General features: G+C 53.9%; 1 pseudogene across 1 annotated transcript; it reads right to left on the bottom strand.

The window, feature by feature from the left end:
- Positions 1-362: 362 nt before the first annotated feature.
- LOC309850477 (left-right determination factor 1-like) lies at positions 363-20,521 on the bottom strand (annotated as a pseudogene). The gene is made up of 3 exons (XR_014316589.1): positions 20,429-20,521; positions 983-1,219; positions 363-682 (listed from the first exon to the last, which is right to left on the bottom strand). The product of XR_014316589.1 is annotated as a left-right determination factor 1-like (transcript).
- Between the last annotated feature and the right edge of the window lie 429 nt (positions 20,522-20,950).

Below are 20,950 nucleotides of genomic sequence, written 5' to 3'. Positions count from 1 at the left end.
AGGACCCAGTTCTCAGCCCACTTCATCCCCTGCAGGTCAATGTACATCTCCTGGCGGCAGCAGCGGGTGGCCTCCGTCAAGGGCACCTCGGGGTCACAGCCACCCTGAGCTCTGCGAAGGGGGCAGAGTAAGGAGAGGCAGAGGTCAGCGGGGGATGGGGTAGGGGGCGGGGCGGGGTGGGGCATCTGGGAGGGAGCTTTACCATCCCGAGCTGCTCCTTATGTTCAAAAGGCTGACTATTTGTGGCAAGGACAGGTCACTACCAACAGCCAAACAGTATATCACAAGTGCCACTTGTCCTGAGATTGAAAGACAATCTCCTGCGGGCACTCACTCCCATGGGCACCCTGAAATGTCCCACTTGGACTCAGCTGGCGTTCCCCCTGTGCACTGTGATCAGGGGTCCCCGGTGGGGTCCAGGCTCCTACCCGTAGGCCCCCAGGTCCAGCGTGTGCAGCTCCAGCTGGGGTTCACCCTGTTGCTCGCCCTGCCACATGCCCTTGGGCCTGGGGAGGCGAAACGCGCCAGCTTGTGGGCGCCCGAGGCCAGCGGGCCCAGGTGCTCCCTGTGCACCGTCACCTGCAGGAGCAGAGGCTGGCAAGGCTGGCTCAGCTGCTACCAAAAGGTCACTGCCTCTGTCACGCCGAAGGCCTTCCAGCTGCTCTCAAGGAGGGACACCAGCCTGCGACAGGGCAGCGCTGAGATGGGGATCTGAGCTGGAGGCTAGGGGTTCCTCCCCCAGCCTCCCCTCTCCTCCCTTGTGCTGGGGACCCCGTTCCCCCCTCTCTGCCCCCTCCCTTCCTGTCTCCTCCTCTGAGCTAGCACCCCCACTTCTCCCTCCCTCCCCTGCGCCCTGACTCTTGCCCCCTCCTTCCCCATCTAGGACTCCCTCCCCTCCCCTCACCACTGCGACCTCCACACACCCCCTCCCCTCCCATACCGTCTTTACCCCTGCCCTCCCCTCCCCATTAGCAGCACCCACCTGGAGTCCACCAGCAAGGTGCTGTTGGAGCTGTCTTCGCAGACCTGCAGCCACTCGACGGTGACGCAGGCACGGGTGCTGTACTGGACAGCCACTCATGCCTGCATAGCGGGACTCCTGGAAGAGGCGCAGCACGGCCGGCCCACACCAGGTTGCTGCTGGGGGGCATCCACCACTCCATGCTGAACACCAGCAAATGTGTGGAGGCCTCGGAAGCCAGCCACTTGCCTGCCACCTCTGGGGACAGGAACAGGGTCAGGAGGCCTCTCCAGTAGAAGGGCGGCTGCTAGAGGAGCAGGATCTGGGGCCAGCCAACAGCATTTCCCTGGGAATCCCCAGGGAGATCCCCAGGAATCCACAGGATAGGGATCTCTATGGGGGCTGGGGCTTGGCCTTAAGTGCACAGACATGCAGACTTCTGGTAGGTTTTGTTTGTTTTTTTGGTGGGTTTGTTTTTTTTTTTTTAAACTTTTAAGTAATCTCTATGCCCTGTGGGGGCTCAAACTCCCAAACTCCCATCCCCAAGATCCAGAGTCACATGTTCCACCTTCTGAGCCAGCCATGACCCCGGACCTGCAGCCTTCTTTGGACAAAGGACACAACAAAACTGGAGGGCCCATGGAGAGAGAGAGGCAGAGAACCCTGCCACGGAGATCTCTGGTCACCAGCTGAGTGTCCTAAGAGGCAGAGCAAGAGCCCTGAAATCCTTTCATTTCCTTCTCATGCCCAGGGAGATGTCTCCAGTTGGAGGAACTGGCTTTTGTGGGGCCTGTAACCAACTTTTGCAGGGCTACTGACTCTGGAGGCCAGTGATGGGACAGGTCCCACAGCCCCCTCAGAGGCCCAGGCCATGTGTCCCCGACACCTGAGTCTCCCGGCCTCCAAGAACCCACCCTCCCAGCTGGAAAGCATCAAGTGTGGGTCCGTCCCTGGGCACTGAGGAGGGGCGCCCCAGCCCCACAAGCTAAGAGGGTGCAGGGCCATTCACCTCTCCACAGGCTGACCTTGAAAATGATGGAATCAGCCCTTCCCTCTCATCTCACAAGCTGCCCCCCACTCTGGGAGGGAATCAGAGCCGGTTCTCCCCGCCCCCCCAGGTTCCAGAGAAGCCAACAAGCTCAGAGATGTGGGGGGACTTTCTAGGGCAGGATAACAAATAGCAGAGGGAAGCCCCGAACCCCAGGTCCTTCCTCTCTTGCCTCAGCCTTGGCAGTGGGGCAGCTCCTCCTGGGCCTGAGCAGCGGAGTGCTCAGGGCAGACAGAGACCCCCTCCCCGGGATGCAGCTGTCCTCACACCCTGGGGTCTCGTCGCCGGCCCCCTCAGAACAGGCTTCTCCCATCTTCGCCTGCCCTGCCCCCAGCCAGGACTCAGCAAGGTTGCAAGAGGGCCTCATCTTGGAACCTCTGGCTGAACCTCGAGAGCAGACCCCATGGCTGCGCTGCAACAGGGCCACGTACTGGGCCATCACGTGCGCGGGGGTGACCAGCTTCTCCACGTCGCCTGCGTCCAGGATGGGCGCCTCTTGGAGCTGCAGCTGCCGCAGCAAGGTGCTGAGGATGTGCTCCCCGCTTAGGGCAGCCCGGGGCCAGGGCAGGGCCCACAGCGCCCAGCATGGCCACAGCTGTGATAATTCAGCACCATTGGGGGTGTGTCCAGCAAGGACCCGTCTCTCCGTCTTTCTGGCATCTGGTGGCTGTTCACGGATTCGGAGATTAGACGTGGAAGCACCAGCCAGTGCCTCGCTCACTCCAACCTCTGAGAGGAGACAACGGAGGCTCAGTGAGGTGACAACCTCCTGGAGTTCCCCCAGTCGCTGATGGCTACATGTAGCATCAGGCCTTCTGGCAGCCAGCCTGAATTCCTTCCACACCCTCCAGCTCTTTCCAGCCAGTCCTGCTGACCCAGGAAGCTGCGGGGCTGGCGGGGAGATACTCTGTCCAGGGGATGGGGGGGGGTGCATTCCGGGGTTTCCTGAGACTTCCTGCAAGGGCTGGAGGGTCTGCAGGTGCTTGGAGAGTTTTACTGGGGAAATGAAACACCTGGGCAGTCGCCAGGGGTCATGCTGCCACATAAAAGACAAGACACAGCTGGGGATGTACTTTGACTAATTAATTCTTTGTTGTTTATCTGAAATCTGGGTTTCACTGGGAGTCCTCTGTTTTGAGTTGCTGACTCTTGGCAGCCCAGGCCAGAGGCCCAAGAAAGCCAGTGCGGATTGGGAGATTTGTGACCATGGGCTGTGGCAGTCCCCACCCTTTGTCATGCAGAGGAAGGAACCCCTCATCCTTGTCTTGGACTTCCACCTGCTCTGGGTCTGGCTCAGATCTCCAGGGTGTCCCTCAGGCCCGAGATGGTAAAGAGCCCAGAGCCTCCTTTGAGAAATGTGAACACTGTTTTCCTCCCAAGGTGTAGGGGAAGGTGAAGGAGCACTGTGAGGTCCCCAAAGCAGAGGGGAAGACCAAGCTGCGCCAAGGGGAGTGCACTAGGGCACCGTTGGGCTGTGGAACACAGCTTTGTGTGGTGAGTCCCTTTCCCTGGGAGCTCCCGACCGCACACCCCTGCATCTGAGCTCTCTTTCCCTATCAGCTGCTTCTTGGTCTCCTTGGATGTCCCCAGGACCCAAAGAAGGGGCAAAATCATCAATAAAATTTTGTTTAATTAATTGAAGAGAAAGGGAGGGAGGAAGAGGAGCTTCTAGAAGATCCTTCTTCAGGGCAAGATGTAAGGAAAGAGATGGGCTTATATGGGCATTTTTCTTTTCGTGTACTTTTTATTTGGCATTTTAAAAAAGCCTAATATTGCTAACACCTCTCCCCAAGAAAGAAAAGAAAGAGAGAAGGAAAGAAAAAAATCAATCAATCAGTCAATCTGGGTAGAATCCTATCACCTCACAGTGGTACGTTGTTTGTGAGTTTCTGAATCGCATTAAGTCTGGTGTTTCAAGGGGAGGAAGTCGGGAAAGCAGCTGCCCCCCTGGAGGAGGAGGCAGGGAGGCCAGGGCCGCTGGGGACAGAGGCCAGCAGCCAGCGGCGACAGCCCCACCCTCAGGGGAAGCACTGTGATTTCGGGGACAGAGCCTGTGTCAGTCCTGGGAAAGGGGGTGGCTGGGTCACCGTGCAACCACGTGTATCCACCCCGCGCCTGAGTATGCTAAGGCTGAAGGGAGTCCCCTCCCCCTCCCATGTGGCATGGACAAAGCACTGGGGGCTGGTGGCCTTGGTGGCTTTGGGCGGCTCCCCAAACATTGGCAGCATGAATCCCAGGGTAGAGGAGCCTGGGAAGGCCCCATCTCTTCTGCCAGAGGTCAATCTGCTTCTGCTGCCAGCAGCCCTGAGGGGTGTGGGAACCCTAAGCCAGCCTCCTCTGTCACCCAGGCAGGAGCACAGGAGGGACAGAGTCCGAGGGATGGCTCAGGACCAGATGGCAGCCTCCCTGGGACTCTGGAGGGTTCTGATTGTGATCACCCCCACTTCCAGTCCCTCTTGCCTCATCCATCAGGTACTTAGGGGCTCAGAGATAGAAGCAAAACGGACAAAACTTGTCATGTGGGAGACAAATGGCCGAAGGGGGCTCTGCAGCCTCGGGGGGCTCCCTTCCTCCTGCCACCACTCCCTAGCACATCCCAGGCCACCCCCCACCCCCATACATCCCCCCAAGTTCAAAGGCCCCCCCCATGAGACAGCCTTCTGACCCCAGGAAGCCTCCAGAATCAGGCAGGCCAGCCTGGCCACCCCCGCCGCACCCGGCTGCTGGGGGTGTGTGTCTTGCTGGCCCACCACCTGCTTCCCCTTCCTCCCCCTCCTCCCCCTCCTCCTCCTCCTCAGTCCCACCCCCGCCACCTCTGCAGAGCTACCTCTTCTGCTGTAATGTTTTTCTTCTTTGCCCAACACTGGTAAAGCATTACCTACAATATTTTCCTTACTTGTCCATGTGAATGATCACTCGCCCCTGCACTCCCACCCCACAGACCACGGAGCTTCTAAGGGGCCACGTGTCATTCTGGGATCCTGGCTGAGGCCACCACCACCCCCCCCACCCCCCCCCACCCCCGGTCCTATGGCCCTCTACACCGGGTTTAAAAAGGCTTGGGCTTCCTCCAGCAGCGGACAAAGCCTGCTTTCTACTCGGGGACTGGAGATAAGGTTGAAAATGTAAACATTCCCAGGGAAGGAAGCAGACCTTCTAGAGACAGAAATCTCTGGTGGGATTATACAGAGATCTCTGTTTAAACACAGATTGTAAAATTAAAATGTCATCACAGGATGCGTACCGCTTTGAAATTTGCTTTTTCATGTCCATTTATTTCACGTGGACCTTTTTCCAGGTGAGTACTTTGTTTTTTAATTGCTCTTTAAAAAATTAAATGAGTGATCCATGAAAATGTTCTCAATGTCAAGAATCCCGTCAGAGCAAGGGCGCCTGGCTGGCTCGGTGGTAGGTGGAGCTTACAATGTTTGATCTTAGGGTCATAAGTTCGAGCTCCACATTGGGCACAGAGATGACTTAAAAATAGTAAATAAAAATAAAAATCCCAGCAAGGTGGAAGTCTAAAGAGAAAGAAGTGGGCGTTTCCCTTCCCACCTCATAAACGCTCACACACTTAGCTGCTCCAAACAACGCTTTCCAAAAACAGTCTCAGGGTTGTGCATGTCTGAGGTCTGAGCAGGCTCAAGCCAGAGTCTATGCTCAGGGGTCACATGGCTGAGGTCATGCTGTCTGCTGGGCAGGACACTGCTCTAAGCTCACTCAGGCTGCCTGCGGGGGTGCAGCTCCTTGGGCTGGAGGGCTGCACTCTCTCCTTTGCTGGCCATGGGCTGGTTACCCCTCTTGTCACCTTAACGGCAGCACCTAGCTCGGCCACTCTCTCAGAAGAGCACGGACTGCATGGCTTAAACGCCCAGAATTTACTTCTCATACTTCTGGGGGCTAGGAGTTCAAGTTCAGGGTGCCAACATGGGGGGTTCGAGTGAGAGACCCTCCAGGTTTGCAGACAGCTGCCTCTCGCGGTGCCCGCTCAGCACATAAGGGCGCAAATGCCATCAAGAGGCCTCCACCTTCATGACCTAACCACCTCCCAGAGGTGCCCACCTCCGAACACCATTGCCCTGGGGATTAAGGTTTCTGTGTGTGAATTGGCGGGGGGGGGGGGGTTCTCTCAGGCGCCCCTAATCATTGAGTTTTAAAAAAGAAAGGTCAGGGGTGCCTGGGAGGCTCAGTTGGTTAAGCCGCTGCCTTCGGCTCAGGTCATGATGTCAAGGTCCTGGGATCGAGTCCCATATTGGGCTCCATGCTCAGCATGGAGCTTCTCCCTCTGCCTGCTGCTCCCCCTTATGCAATCTCTCTCTCTCTGACAAAAAAAAAAAAAATATATATATATATATATATATATATATATAATCTTAAAGGAGGCTACGGTGTCAAGAATGGCGGAGTCTGCTCAGTGCACAGTTATAAAAATGACATTATAATAACAAATTATAATGACAATGTCAAAAAGAGGTATAGGCCATGATGACCGATCAGTAGTATTTGCATGGTGGGGAGAAATACAACGTGTCTCTCTGCAGAACACATCCCGTCTCTGGGAAGGGGAAAGGACAGCCAAGGAGTGGGAGAAGGAGCCTGGCAGTCTCTCATCCTGGGAATCTTTGAGTCTTGTACTGTGTGTGTTCATTGTAAAAAGATTTAAGAAACATTGTTAACTTAATTTTCTCAAAGGAAAACAGTGTAAAAATTAGTAGCACTGTGAAAGACTCCCACTCTTGATTAAGCACCTACTGGATACCAGGAGACAGTGCCACGCACTCTGCTGATATCTTGGTTAATAAGTGGAGCCCCTTGCAAAAAAAAAAAAAAAAAAAGTACATTGTTCCCATTTTATAGCGAGAGACTCATACTGAAGACGGTAGAGAGTTCAGTTGATTACATACAGGTAGTGAGGGACGGCACAGCTCAGGGCTCACTCACTCTTGCCAGGAAGGAGCTGGAGGAACTGAAACTTAGGGAGTCTCAGGGAGCTCATCTGGAGACCTACACGGGCCCCCAGGCCTGGGGTCCGGGAGGCTGATGAGTGTGGGGGGCGCTGGGACGGCACAGGGCGTCTCCGGGGCAACCACGGCAGGGCCTGCCCCAAATAGGAAGGGGATAGGAGCCTGCCTGGAGCCCCCAGATGCTGGGCTCTGATGCAGATGTGAAGCCACTCCGGGGCTCCAACCTCACTGACCTCAGAGTCCCCTCTGGTTCTGAGCCCAGGCCAGGTCCAGCAAGTGGCCCACCCATGGAGGCTGAGGATGACCTCTGACCCCACGTGTTGTCATGGCCTCACCTGGCAGCCTGGATTCTGCCTGGGAACAAATCCTGGCTCCCCCTCACCTGCCTATCCCAGCCCCCATCAACCTTATCCACCCAGACATCCTCAATTCCAGGCCCTGGGTCAGGCCGTACAGAGACTCCTCATTCCCCCCCTCTCCCCTGCCCCCTCCTGCTCTCCAGGACAGAGGATCTGCCTTTGGGATGACTTCCAGGCCCAATCCATAGGCTCCCACCCAGCTCCACAAGCTGTGCCTGACAAAGGGCTGTCAGCCCAGCTGTGGGCCCATCTGCCCATCAGTCTCCCAGGCCATACCAGCTTTCTTCCGGCTGATGTGGCCCAATTGTTTTTTTCCCCAACAAAACTCTTGAACCCAGTGGAATCCACATTCAGGAAAGGGCCTGTGTTTGCAGAGGGATAACAGGGCTGGGAGATCTGCCCTGCATCTGTCTTTACTGATCCCTTTGCTGGGTCTACACTCAATCAACCAGCTTGACAACAAGCATTTCACCATCTCTCTGACCCCTAGTCAGGGGACCTCTTCATGACACCCATGGCAGGACCCAGGGAAGGAACCCCCTTCTCTTTCCTCCTTGGTGGTCTCCTGTCTCTTGGCTGCAGGTGCCTCCAAGCCTACCACCCCACCAGGCCCAGAAGCATACATACATCCCAGCCCTTCTGTCCACCCATTCCCTTCCTTCTCCCACACCCTGCGGGGCCCCCACCCCGCCTCCTTCTTGACTGTCCTGCACCCTCCAGACTCAGCTCCCGGCAAGTCCCAGGGTCCTCACCCGCAAAATAAGGCTGTGACCATCTGGGACTGACCCTCCATCACTTGGTTGGGTGGTTGGGACTGCCACCTCCCCCTCCCCACTGCCTTTCCCACCCCCACAGTCCACAGAGGTCTCCAACAGACTTTAATCAGAGCTACTTGATTAATTAAATCCCTCCCCAAATCAACTCAGAACGGATCACAGACCTAAATATAAAATGTGAAACCATACGGTCGCCTGACTGGCTCGGGCAGTAGAGCTGGAGATTCTTGATCTTGGAGTCATGAGTTCGAGCCCCAAGTTGGGGGCAGAGTTTACTTTAAAAAAATACATAAAATAAGACAACTTTTTAAAATGCAAAACCATAAAACTCCTTGAAGATTAACAGGAGGAAATCTAGATGAACTTGGATTTGGAGGTGACTTTTAGGCAGAACACCAAAGGCAGGATCCATGAAAGACACAATAAGCTGGACTTCATTACAATTAAAATCTGTTGTACAAAAGATACTGTCAAGAGAATGAGAAGACACGCCACACACTGGGAGAAAACATTCGGGAAGGATATATCTGATAAAGACCTGTTATCCAAAATATGCAAAGAACCTCGAAACTTCACAATTAAAAACAAACAAACAAACAAAAAACCCCAAAGAACCCAAATAAGAAAGCAGGCAAAAGATCCAGACACCTCACCAAAGGAGAGATACAGATGGTGAATAAGCATTCAAGAACAGGCTAAAGGTCACAGGCCATCAGGGAAATGCAAAGTAACACACCTCACACCACACGCCTATGGGAACGGCCCAAAGCCGGAACACTGACACCAGCAAATGCCCACGAGGATGTGGGAGCCACGGGAACTCTCCTTCATTGCCGATGGGGATACAAACAGGGGCAGCCACTTTGAGAAATGATTCGGAGCTTCTCACAAAACTAAACATGCTCTCATGGTATGATCCAGCCATCCTGCTCCTTGGTATTTACTCAGAGGAGCTGAGAACTTCTATCCACACAAACACCTGCCTGTGGATGTTAAGGGCAGCTTTATTCATAATTGCCAAAATCTGTAAGCTGCCAAGATGTCCTTCCCTAGATAAATAGATTAAAACAAAAAAAAACCTGTGGTCCATCCACACAATGGAAGATTAACCAGCACTAAGCAGAAATGAGCTCTCGAGTCATGAAAAGACATGGAAAAATCTCAGATGCATATTACTAAGTGAAAGAAGTCCATCTGAAAAGACCACACGTCAACCCCGTGACATTCTGGAAAAGGCAAGACTACGGGGATTATAAAAAAAAGACCAGAGGTTGCCAGTGGTGGGGTGGTGGGTGGGGGAATGAGGGGGGGAGCATAGAGGATTTTTAGGGCAGTGAAAATACTCTGTATGATGTTTTAATGGTGGATACCCATCATTCCATGTCTGTCCAAACCCAGAGAGTGGAAATGATGGACTTTGTGTGACAATGATGTGTCTGTGCAGTCCCAGGCACTGTGACAAGTGCACACCACAGTGGGGTTGTTGATGGGTGTGTGTGTGTGTGTGTGTGTGTGTGTGTGTGTGTGTGTGTAAGGGAGAGGGTATATGGGGATGCCCTATACTTTCTCCTCAATTTTACTGTGAACTCAAACTGCTCCAAATAAAATAGTCTATTCTTGAAAAACAAGAAAACAAAACAAAACACAAATATAAATAAAATAAAATAAAACACAAAAACCTCCAATAAATTCCTACTACACTTTGCATAAAACTTGAATATCTTACCTGAAAGCCCAGGCTGACCTGGGCCAGGGTCACCCTCCTGCCTCTGATCCTGGGGCTCCTTACTTGCTCCCTGACAGCCTGCCACATGGCTCTTCTTACGGTCCCCAAACCTGCCACACTGGTTCCACCCCAGGGCCTTTGCACTAGCTGGACCCTCTGCCTGCAAGGGGACCTGACCTTCGCAGGGTTCACTAATTCTTGTTAATCAGACATCACATCGAATGTCAAGTCCTCTGGCCCATTTATAAAATTCCTGCCCACCCCCACCCCACCCCCACCCCCCACCCCAGGCCTATCAAGATCTCTCTAATTATTCAGGTTTATCTTTCTCTTGCCGCTTAGTCCTATCTAAAACTATCTTCTTTATCTGTTTGTTTCATTGTTTGTGGACTACCTCCCCATTACGATGTAGATTATACCGGCTCAGAGACTGTCCAGCCAGTTAGTGGCTGTGTCCCTGTGCAGAGAACAAGGACCAGCTCTCATGGGTACTTTATCTATTCGTTGAATGAATAAATGAATTAATGAATTGAAACAGGGGAGATTTAGCTCTGTGCAAACTTTACAAGCATCTCAGGATCTTTTTTTTTTTTTTTTTTTAAGATTTTATTTATTTATTTGACAGAGAGAGGTCACAAGTAGATGGAGAGGCAGGCAGAGAGAGAGAGAGGAGGAAGCAGGCTCCCTGCTGAGCAGAGCCCAATGCAGGACTCCATCCCAGGACCCTGAGATCGTGACCTGAGCGGAAGGCAGCGGCTTAACCCACTGAGCCACCCAGGCGCCTGCATCTCAGGATCTTAATGGAAAACAAGGGACATAAACTGGAGTTTCTTTCCAGCTCCAAAGCACTGGGAGGGAGAAGAAGGGAAGGTTGGGGTTCTCCCTGGTTTGTCCGCATGAGATGCTGCAGGTTCCCGCCAAGGACAGGAGAGCCTCCCCAGGACCAGGAAGTGTTGGCTCCCCAGCTGCGGCCCCCTGCCGCAGAGCCCTCGTAACACCAGGCCCCTGCAGGCAGCAAGCCCTGGTGTGGATGGTAAGTGTCTGTACTTGTCCAGGACCCCCTTCCAGCAAGAAGCGGGGCTCCCGGTCCACACAGTGACCCCAGTCGGCTCTGGGCTCGGAGGCTGACTCTGCATCTGCAGGAGGACCTTACTGGGAAGCTGAGCCCCACTCCATTTCCTCTCAGGAAAATAGCTCTTCATTTCAGTGTTGGTCTCTAGGCCCAGGAGAGGCTCTGACCACCCTCCCACCCCCCCAGCACTCTCCGAGCCCTTGCACCCCCAGGGCATCTCCAAGGGACAGGGGTGAACTGTCAGAGAAGCTTAGGAGATCCCCAGCTCTCACCTCAGCCCACCCCACCGCAGAGAGCCACTGGCTGGGGCTCCAAGCGGGGGAGGGGGGAGTAGAGGGGAGCAGAGAATGCCTTCATCATTACAGTGAAAGAGGAGAGCCCAGAGGTGGGAGAGGCCCTAGAGACTGCAAGGATGCCCACGTGAGGGTCAAGTGCTGCCTGAGCTTTACTGATCAGTCGTGCAGGGAAAGCTACAAGAGGAAGCTTGCTCTACCTCATTCCCATGGGGAAACTGAGGCCTGCTGAGGTCACCTTACTTGCTGAGGGAGGGGTCAGACTGGAGTCAAACCTCTGGGTCATAGGACCCCACTCCCTCCACGTAGCCAGCTCCAGGCCGCAGTGAGCCCTGCGGCCCCTGCATGCACCCCTGCAGGCTCAGGGGGCTTTCCTTTGGGAGAACAAAAATCCAGTTACGAAACTGACTATTTCTGGCTCAGCCTGGGAGGCTCTGCTGCTCGGCTCTGCAATTAAGAATGGAGTGACACGGAAAGTGAGGGAGGGAAGGGTCCCCAGGGCTCTGGAACAAGCCTCTCATTTCCCGCAGGGGGCTTCAGCATCCTGCCCCGCCCCGGCAAGGGGATGGAGGCTGAGGGGGAGGTCAGAGGCCCCACCTCAGATACCTCAGATCAAAGCACCGGGCTGCCCAGCTCAGGAGGGAGCACCCCCAGTGCCTTCAGATAGCGGACAGCGGTTGGCCCAATGTCGGCCTGAGCACCAGCCAAGAGAGCCTGCATAGGCACAGGCAGGCCCAGCGTGCAGCCCAGGAACCTCTCTGGACAATGAGGGATTTGACCTGCACGGTCTTCCAGCAACTCTGATTCTAGACCAAGGAATCATCTAGGACGTGTCCCTGTTTTGTTTGGAGGAGTCTGTTTCTACAGTTGGGGATTTCCAGGGGATGTGTTAAGTTGGTGTTAGCAGCAACTGAGTAAAACAGAAGCGTGCTCTGGGGTGTGTGTGTGTTGTGTGTGTGTGTGTGTGTGTGTGTGTGTGTGTATGTGAGGGTGTGTAAGAGTGCAATCCCTTCTCTGCCCACAAGTCAAGCAAGTTCCCCACTGAGCCCTGAGGGAAAGGAGCAGGCCCTCAGGGATCCCAGGAAATGTTTTTGTCTGGGTGTTAGCAGAAGGCTGGGTCCTCGTGCTGGGTCACCCTGAGGGCCCCAGAATAACAAGGCCTGGCCTGTTCCCATGGTGTCCAGAGGGGAGCAGCTCCCCGTAGATTCCAGAATGGGCAGCCTGGGGAAGACCAGGAGCAGAGCTGGAAACATCACAGCCCAGACCAGCAACAACCAGAGGAGCCCTCCATGGCTGCGCTGGAGTCTGGAATGGGTCTGACAGGTGACTTTCCCGATGGAGGCGGCCACTGCAGCCGTGTCCTTCCCTCCCGAGTGGCTGTCCATGCCTCCAAGGTCTGGGATCGCGAGCTCCGCCACATGCACCCAGCTCACCCGGGGCCTGCTCACTTGCCAGCCTAGGGGTTTCTGGTCCACCCACGTCCTCCCAGGTCCAGTTGCCCCTGCCAGGACGGCCCCTTCTGTTGCTCTCTGGTCTTTCTCTGCCCCAGCTTGTGGAGGGCTGTGTTGTGTCCCCCACCCCCACCTCATTCCCACGCTGCCGCTCTAACCCTCAGGGCTGGAGAATGTGAGTGTCCTTGGAGATACGGCCTGTGAAGAGGTAAGTGAGGTACAGTGAGGGGCTGTCGGTGGCCCTAATAGAATGGCTGTCCTTACAAGGTGAGGAGGTCAGAATGCAGACAGGGCAACCCGTGAGCACAGCAGGAGCGAGGCCTCTGGAGACGCCAGACAAGCCCGTCCCTGCATCTCAGACTCCCAGCCTCCAGATCGGGGCGGGGGGGGGGGGGGGGGAGGGGGTGTGGGAGTGGCACTAGATCTTCGCACCCGGGGCCAAGGTATTTTCGTGGACAGCCCAAGGAGGCGAGAAACGCTGAGCTTCCCATGCCAATGCGCATGCGCACCAGCCCTACCCCCCCCCCCGCCCACCCCGTGCCCCCCACCTCGCCCTACCCCAATCCCAGCTCTAGTTAGGTGCCAGATTGCACCTCCACACCGGGCCAGGCTCCGTCCCTGCCTGCTCCCCGAGGGGTGGGGCTCCCCTCGGCAGAGCCGGGGGCACACAGTCTAGCTCTGCGTCCGCGAGCACACTGCGAGCCTCGTTCTCCTCGTTCTCCCTGCCTGGGAGGACCGGGGCAGGTTCAGTGCCAGGCCTGACCCTGGACTTGACCTGTACTTGGTGCTCTACGGTATCTGGCAGCTCAGTGAAGGGGTCCCTGAGCTGGAAGCCTCGGCCCGCTTCCCCCTCAGCCCCCCAGCTCCTGTCCCCATCCAGGGATCTGCCGCCACTTCACTAGCCTGACCACGTCCTCCGAGCACCAGCGCCCCACCAAGCCAGAGTGCTTTACTGAGTACATGGGGTGAACTCTGTGTGTGCTGGGGCGGGAGTAGCAAGGGTGGGCAGGTTATCTGCACATTATTTAAACAAATTCAATTTTAGACCATCAGTTAAAACATAGGGAGTGTGGGGTCGGGAAGGGGACCTGAAGCCTTGAGACTCGCAGCTCCTCAGCCACCTCTCCCACCTCTTACCTGGGTGCCCAAGAGTCTCAAGGCTTACAGAGTTTCTTTTTAAAAAAAATAAGATTATTTATTTATTTATTACAGATTTTACTCATTTGAAAGAGCACAAGCAGGGAGAGCAGCAGAAGGGGAGGGAGAAGCAGATCCCAAGACCCTGAGATCATGCATGACCTGAGCCCAAGGCAGACGCTTCACCCACTGAGCCCCCAGGTGTCCCTCCCCTTATCTTTCAAGACCGATCTGGTCACTCCTTGCCCAGACATTCCCTGGAGTCCCCTGTCTGCCTCCAGCACTCTTTCCCACCTCTGCACAGCCCATCCACCCTGTAGGATGGTCTCTTCTCTATCACTCTTCCCCACCAGGTCAGGAAGCCCCTTAGGGGAGGAAGAGATGGGTCTAGTTATAGCTGCTGCTCTGGCCTGGTACACAGTGGTGCAGACTGAGTCCACTGAAGCAGATGCTGTTTCTTACAGCTTTCCCTCCCCCACTTCCTCTCCCGCCACCCAGAGAGGGCTTGGTGGCAGCAAGGCCAGCTTCTCGCTCTGCCCTGCCTGTCCCCTGCCCCCCGCGAGGTCTCTGGTGCTGCTCTTCAGCTGGTCCGTGTTCACCAGGGCTGCCCTGGACGTCTCAGGATACTGACACCATCACATCAGGGGGCTTTGTGATTGAATGCTCTGTATTTCGTGTGCCCGCAAATGAGCCAAAATAAATACATATCAACTGGCAATCTCAGGTCTTCACCTCCTTTCCTCTGTATCTCCCCAGGGGCTCATGTTGGCTGCGGGCCACAGTCAGCCTGACTCGGTCAAATCTGTGGGGCTCACAGGGCGGTGCCTGGCAGGGGCCCCCCTTCCTCCTGAGGGTCGGAACCTCTAATCCTGAGGTTTGGGTGGGAGATGAGGACTTGCCACATTCAGAGAGGGGAAAGGGCAAGGAGAAGGTCTTTCCAGGGGAGGACATGAAATGAGCAAAACCAGGGTGGGGGTATGTTCAGATGGGGGAAGGTCTGGGGTCTGGACAGAAGAGCATCTTGGAGGGTAGAGGGGAGTAAGATTGGAAACAGAACTCAGCAACACCAGTTTGATCTGAATTTTAAAAGGCAGGCGTTTGGGATGTGTGGCTGGCTCAGTTGGTGAAGCATGGGACTTTTGATTCCAGGGGTATGAGTTCGAGTCCCATGTTGGGTGTAGAAATTACGTTAAAAACAACACCTGGGTGGCTTGGTGGGTTAAAGCCCCTGCCTTTGGCTCAGATCATGATCCCAGGGTCCTGGGATTGAGCCCCACATCAGGCTATCTGCTCTGCAGGGAGCCTGCTTCCCCCCACCCCCATCTCTGCCTGCCTCTCTGCCTACTTGTGATTTTTGTCAAATAAATAAATAAAATTTTAAAAACAACAACAAAAACGAGGCAGGCTATCACTTGGTTTGAGAAGCAAGTCCAGAGCTGGTTGTGCCTGGTGAACAGGGGCCGTGGACCAGCACCCCCCCCAACACCCTCCCCACCGCCTTCTGCTCCCAACCACAGCCAGACCCTGGGAAGTTCCTAGGTAAGCAAGCCCCCTGAGGTCGTTGAGGGATGTGATTCTACAGGCCTCCTGAGCTGGATGACCCCGGACAGGCCCGGACACAGGGCTACCCAGAGTTGCAACCGGGGATGGGGGCAGCTAAGAGGTCACCTGCCTTCCCACTGGGGGCAGGGACGCTGAGGGGCAGGGGCAGAGGCGCATGGAGGAGGAAGATTCGAGCACTTCCCCCCCAACAGTCGCTAAGCTGCTTTGTCATGGGAATACATGAAATCAGGTACCACAGCTGGGGCTGGGCACTGGGCTGGATCTCCTGTCCCTGCTGGGGCTTCTCCCAGTGTAGGTGGGGGTGGGGTGGGGATGGGGGGGTGGGGGGGGGTGCAGGCCGGGGTCTCAGCGGTTGGTGCCTGGTGCCCTCTAGTGGCGCAGCTGGGCAGTGGGGGACCCAGCAAGGAACCTGCCCCTTTGTCAGGGGCATTTAAGCAGGGCCACCTGCTGTCCCTGAGCACCTGCCTGTGAGACAGTGAGGGAAGAGGGGAGGACTTGGAACCTGAATGCTGGGATTTTGGCCCCACCTGCCTTCGATGAGTGCCTCAGGTTCTTCATATGTGCGATGGGGGTGCCCACGCCCTCCCCACTCGCACCCCGGGACCCTGGAGAGACTCCAGTGGGATGTGATGGACGACAGCACCTTGTCAGTTCTAAAGCATTACTAAAGAGCAAAGCATTGTGCTCAGAGGAAAATAAGGGAGAGTGCAGATCCAGGGAACCAAGGACCAATGAAAGACTGGCTTGGGGGAAGGAGCTGGGGGCATAGGAGCCAAGCAGGGAAGCAGGCATCCCCAGCAGAGGTGGGGGTGGGGGTCTGGGCTCAGCAGAGACCCAAACATCCATGTACAGCAAAGGGAGCCTTCTGGGGACATTCAGGCAATGGGGCTGGAAACGGAAGTGGATAAATACTCATTTCTTGTTCATTTCTCATAATCCCAAAGGCGGGTAGGTCCATACTACCCAAACCAATCTACAGGTTCAAGGCTATCCCTGTCAAAAACCCAGTGGCATTTTTCACAGAAGCACAACGACCCTGAAGGGCCAAAGCCATCTTGGGAAAGACGAGCAAAGCTGGATATAGTCAGACTATAAACTATACCACAGAGTCAGGGGAACACAGCATGGTGTTAGCATAAGAACAGACACACTGGTGACGGGACCCGAACAGAGAGCCCAAAAATAAAGCCACAGACACATGGCCAATTAATTCACGACCAAGGCTGGGCAAGAATATACAATGGAGAAAAGAGTCTCTTCAATAAATTGTAGGAAAACTGGACAGCCACATGCAAGAGAATGACACTGGACCGCTTTCTAACACCATACACAGAAGCTAACTCAAAATGGATTGAAGACGTGAAGGTAAGACCTAAAACCATAAAACTCCCAGAAGAAAGAACATAGATGGTGAACTTCCAGGTGTTGATCTTAGTGATGATTTTTTTGAATTGGATACTAAAAGCCAAAGCAACAACAGCCAAAATTAACAAACCGGACTACGTCAAGCTAAAGAGCTTCTGCACGGCATGGGATACCATCCACGGAGTAAAGGCGACCTACCAAATGGGGGAAAATATTCGCCAATCATATATCTGATTAGAGGAGAGGTCATATCCCAAATACATAAACTCACACAACTCAACAACAACAATAGCAAAAAAATGTTTGGTTAGAAAATGGGCAGAAGGTGTTAACAGACATTTTCCCAAAGAAGATATACAGATGGTCACCAGGTGCATGAAATCAGGCTCAGCGTCACTCATCACCAAGGAAATGCAAATCCAAACCACAGTGAGATGTCGCCTTGCACCTGTCAGAATGGCTAGACTCAAAAAGCCAAGACAGGTGTGCCTGGGTGGCTCAGTGTGTTAAAGCCGCTGCCTTCAGCTCAGGTCATGATCCCAGGGTCCTGGGATCAAGCCCCGCATCAGGCTCTCTGCTCAGCAGGGTGCCTACTTCCTCCTCTCTCTCTGCCTGCCTCTCTGCCTACCTCTCTGCCTACTTGTAATCTCTGTCAAATAAATAAAATCTTTAAAAAAAAAAAAAAAGCCAACACAACAGGGGTTGGCAAGGATGCAGAGAAAGGGGAGCCCTCGTGCACAGTTGGTGGGCATGCAAGCGGGTGTGTCCACTCCGGAAAATAGGATGGAGGTTCCATGAGAAATGGAAAACAGAGCTACCTTGTAATCCAGCCCCTGCTGGGTATTTATCTTTTTTTTTAAAATATTTTTATTTATTTATTTGACAGACAGAGATCACAAGTAGGCAGAGAAGGAGGCAGAGAAAGAGGTAGGGAAGCAGGCTCCCTGATGAGCAGAGAGCAGTAGGGAAGCAGGCTCCCTGCTGAGCAGAGAGCCGGGGCTCGATCCCAGGACCCTGGGATCATGACCTGAGCTGAAGGCAGAGGCTTTAACCCACTGAGCCACCCAGGTGCCCCGCTGGGTATTTATCTTAAGAAAACCAAACCCCTCACTCAGAACGGTATGTGCACGCCCGTGTTCACTGCAGCGTTATTTACAGTAGCCGAGTCTCCAAAATGAGAATCCACTCATTGACAGACAAATGGATAAAGAAGATGTGGGATAGGGGCACCTGGGTGGCTCAGTGGGTTAAGCTGCTGCCTTCAGCTCAGGTCATGATCTTGAGTTCCCAGGATCGAGTCCCGAGTCGGGCTCTCTGCTCAGCAGGGAGCCTGCTTCCTCCTCTCTCTCTCTCTCTGCCTGCCTCTCTGCCTACTTGTGATCTCTCTCTGTCAAATAAATAAAATCTTAAAAAAAAAAAAGAAGATGTGGGATAAATATAATGGAACACTACTCAGCTAAAAAAGAAGGAAATCTTGCCATCGTGGATGGACTTCAAGGGTGTTATCCTAAGTGAAGTAAGTCATACATAGAAACACAAATACCAGATGATTTCTCTTATCTGTGAGCAACAAGCGAGATCATAGACAGACTAGATTGGTGCTTGTTAGAGGTGGGGGTGTGGGGTGAAAGAAATGGGTGAACTTTTTCTTCAGTTTAAATGAATTGAATAACTTATATATCTTAAAGATTTATTTATTCATTTTAGAGAGAGATGGAGAGAGTGCATGGGTTAGAGGGGCAGAGAGAGAGGGAGAGAGAATCCCAAGACGCCTCTGCACTGAGCTCGGAGCCTGACGAAGGGCTCGATCCCAGGACCCCGAGATCACGACCTGAGCTGAAGGCGGATGCCTCACCGACTGAGCCTCACAAGTGCCCCCAGCCCATCATGATTCTTAAAGAGGAAAGGAGATCATGGATCTTGCAGACGTAATCCTGGGCCCAGCACGTAGTCGCTTCAGACCGTGTGCAAGGTTTAGGTTGCAGAGGAGGAGCTGTGGACAAGGAGTCTCAGCACAGAGCACCAGGGGCTGCGGAAACAGTGGAGACCACGTCCCGCAGAGCTGTCACCTGCTTAAGGCCTGGCAGGCTGCACTTCACCTACTGTGGTCACCACCCCAGAGAAGGATGGGCAATTAGTGCTGTTTTTCTGTTTTAAGGACATACTAATCAACTGAAATCAAAACAGACTAATGACTTGCCTGAGGTCACCTGACCAGTGAGCACCAGAACCCAGGTCTTTGCCTTCTGCATAGCCAAAATTTACTAAGATGGCAGAAAGGAAACAATGTTTGCCATGATTCCACTGACAAGATCCTACATATGAAAATCCAGTGGAAAATGCACATATCTTAAAACTCAGGGGGGACCCATAAGCGAGAGGCCCATACACACCCACCTAAGATGACTTTGTCACGCCAGAGTCCAATTTCTCAGGTTTTCCGGGGCACCCACCCTTGAAGCACCCCAATGCATGGGAAAGTCTCTGACGTCCAACCACACCTCTCTCCAGCCCACCAAGTGCATTTCTGGTCAGCAGTGTGCTCAAGGGGGTGAAGACATTTATCCATGTGAAAAATGCTCTAAACTGCTAAAATGCTAAACTGCTCAGAAATTTATTTCCACCCCAAACCTATATATGTATTTTTAAGATTGATTGATTGATTTAGAGAGCACGAGTTGGGGGGGCGGCAGAGGGAGCAAGAATCTCCAGCAGAATCCACACTGAGCACGGAACCCCACCCGGGGTTCAATCTCATGACCCTCAGATCACAATACAAGCTGAAACCAAGAGTTAGATGTTTAACTGACAGAGCAGCCCAGGCGCCCAAATTGAGAACTGCTTTGAAGTCGGTTTCCATCCTAATCCCTCTTTATCTAGATGTTCCTGACGTGCTTCCCTCCTACCTGAAGGAGCCCCACGCTATAGGAAAGGTTCTGGTGCCAAAAGGGAGGCACCCCCTCCGTAGGAGAAGACGCCAGACAGAGTGGCCCCAACAGAAATTCACTAAGTGTTCCGCACACCCCAGCCAGCTGAGCACAAGCCTGGCATTCTAGTAGTGCTTGGGAAACACTTCCTGGTCAAACCCAAGCACGTGGGAACCTACCAACGGTGAAATACCAGGTCCAAAGCCAGGCTAGCAGGTGCACAGGGCCTCTATGCCCAACAAACCAGAGGCCTCCTGAGCTGTGGCAAGAAAGAGCCCAGCCCTCCACATAAGCAGAAGAGCTGTCACGCATTCCTTCATTCATCCGTGCCTGCCTGCATTTATTCCACTGTGTTTCCTGAGTGTGAAGCCCCAGGACCACGGGTGTGGTCTACAGCCCCAGCCTTCCCCTGTCCCCAGGCGGCACCCCAGCTGCTGGGGGAAGACAGACAGAAAAACAGATGATTAGCCCATTCTGGAGGCTAGCAGCACAGAAGGTGGGTGTAAGTGGAGATAAGACACAGAGAACCTATCTGTCTACTTTGGCAGAGGAAGCCGCTCTCATGGCCAGAGCAGGGCGCACAAGACACACCCCAGCCCTGGCGGGCCCCCTGGGGCAATGTGTCCTGCTGGGGCACTGCATGGCCCAGGCAGCCTGGCAGCCCCCTTAAAAGTTGGCAAAATATATTTGGTGATAAGTGATTCCTAAGTCAGGGCAGTGGGAAAACATTTTTAATGAAATGTCTTTGTCCTGTCCCAGCCTTCCTGCCATCCCCGCCCCGAGTACCTCTCTCATCGGTGTTTTGTGCACCCTTCTGGAGCTTCTTCATCCAATGTCATAGACCCCTGTCTTTCATGAAGATAGTGTGCCCTCCTCACTGGCCCAGACCTTGAAAAGAAGGGCGTTCTGTTTTCTCAATGCTCCGGATTCCACAGACTCACCATACATATTGGTGTCTATGTTCAGGTTTATTGGTAAAAGAGAAGAACAGGTCAAGGCTTTGAAGTGATTTGATTAGACAGCAGAGAGGCCTGTCTATACCCGCTGGACCAGTGAAGGAAGCACAGTCAGGGTCTCCAGGGTCCCTCTGAAAGCCAGGGAGCGTGCTGCCTAGTAACAGTCACACACACAGGGCCTGCCAGGGGAAGCAGGGAATAGCGCAAACATTTTTTAGTCTTTTTTTTTAAGATTTATTTATTTGGGGGTGCAAAGGAAGAGGAAGAGTGAGAGAGAATCTCACGCAGGCTCCATGCCCAGCACGGGGCTGGATTTCCCAACCCTGAGATCATGACCCAAGCTGCAACCAAG

The sequence above is a fragment of the Mustela nivalis genome (assembly GCF_964662115.1).
Source record: "Mustela nivalis genome assembly, chromosome: 16".
NCBI classification, from domain to species: domain Eukaryota; kingdom Metazoa; phylum Chordata; class Mammalia; order Carnivora; family Mustelidae; genus Mustela; species Mustela nivalis.
The sequence above is the reverse complement of the archived record's forward strand: the minus strand, read 5'-3'. Positions and strand labels throughout refer to the sequence as shown.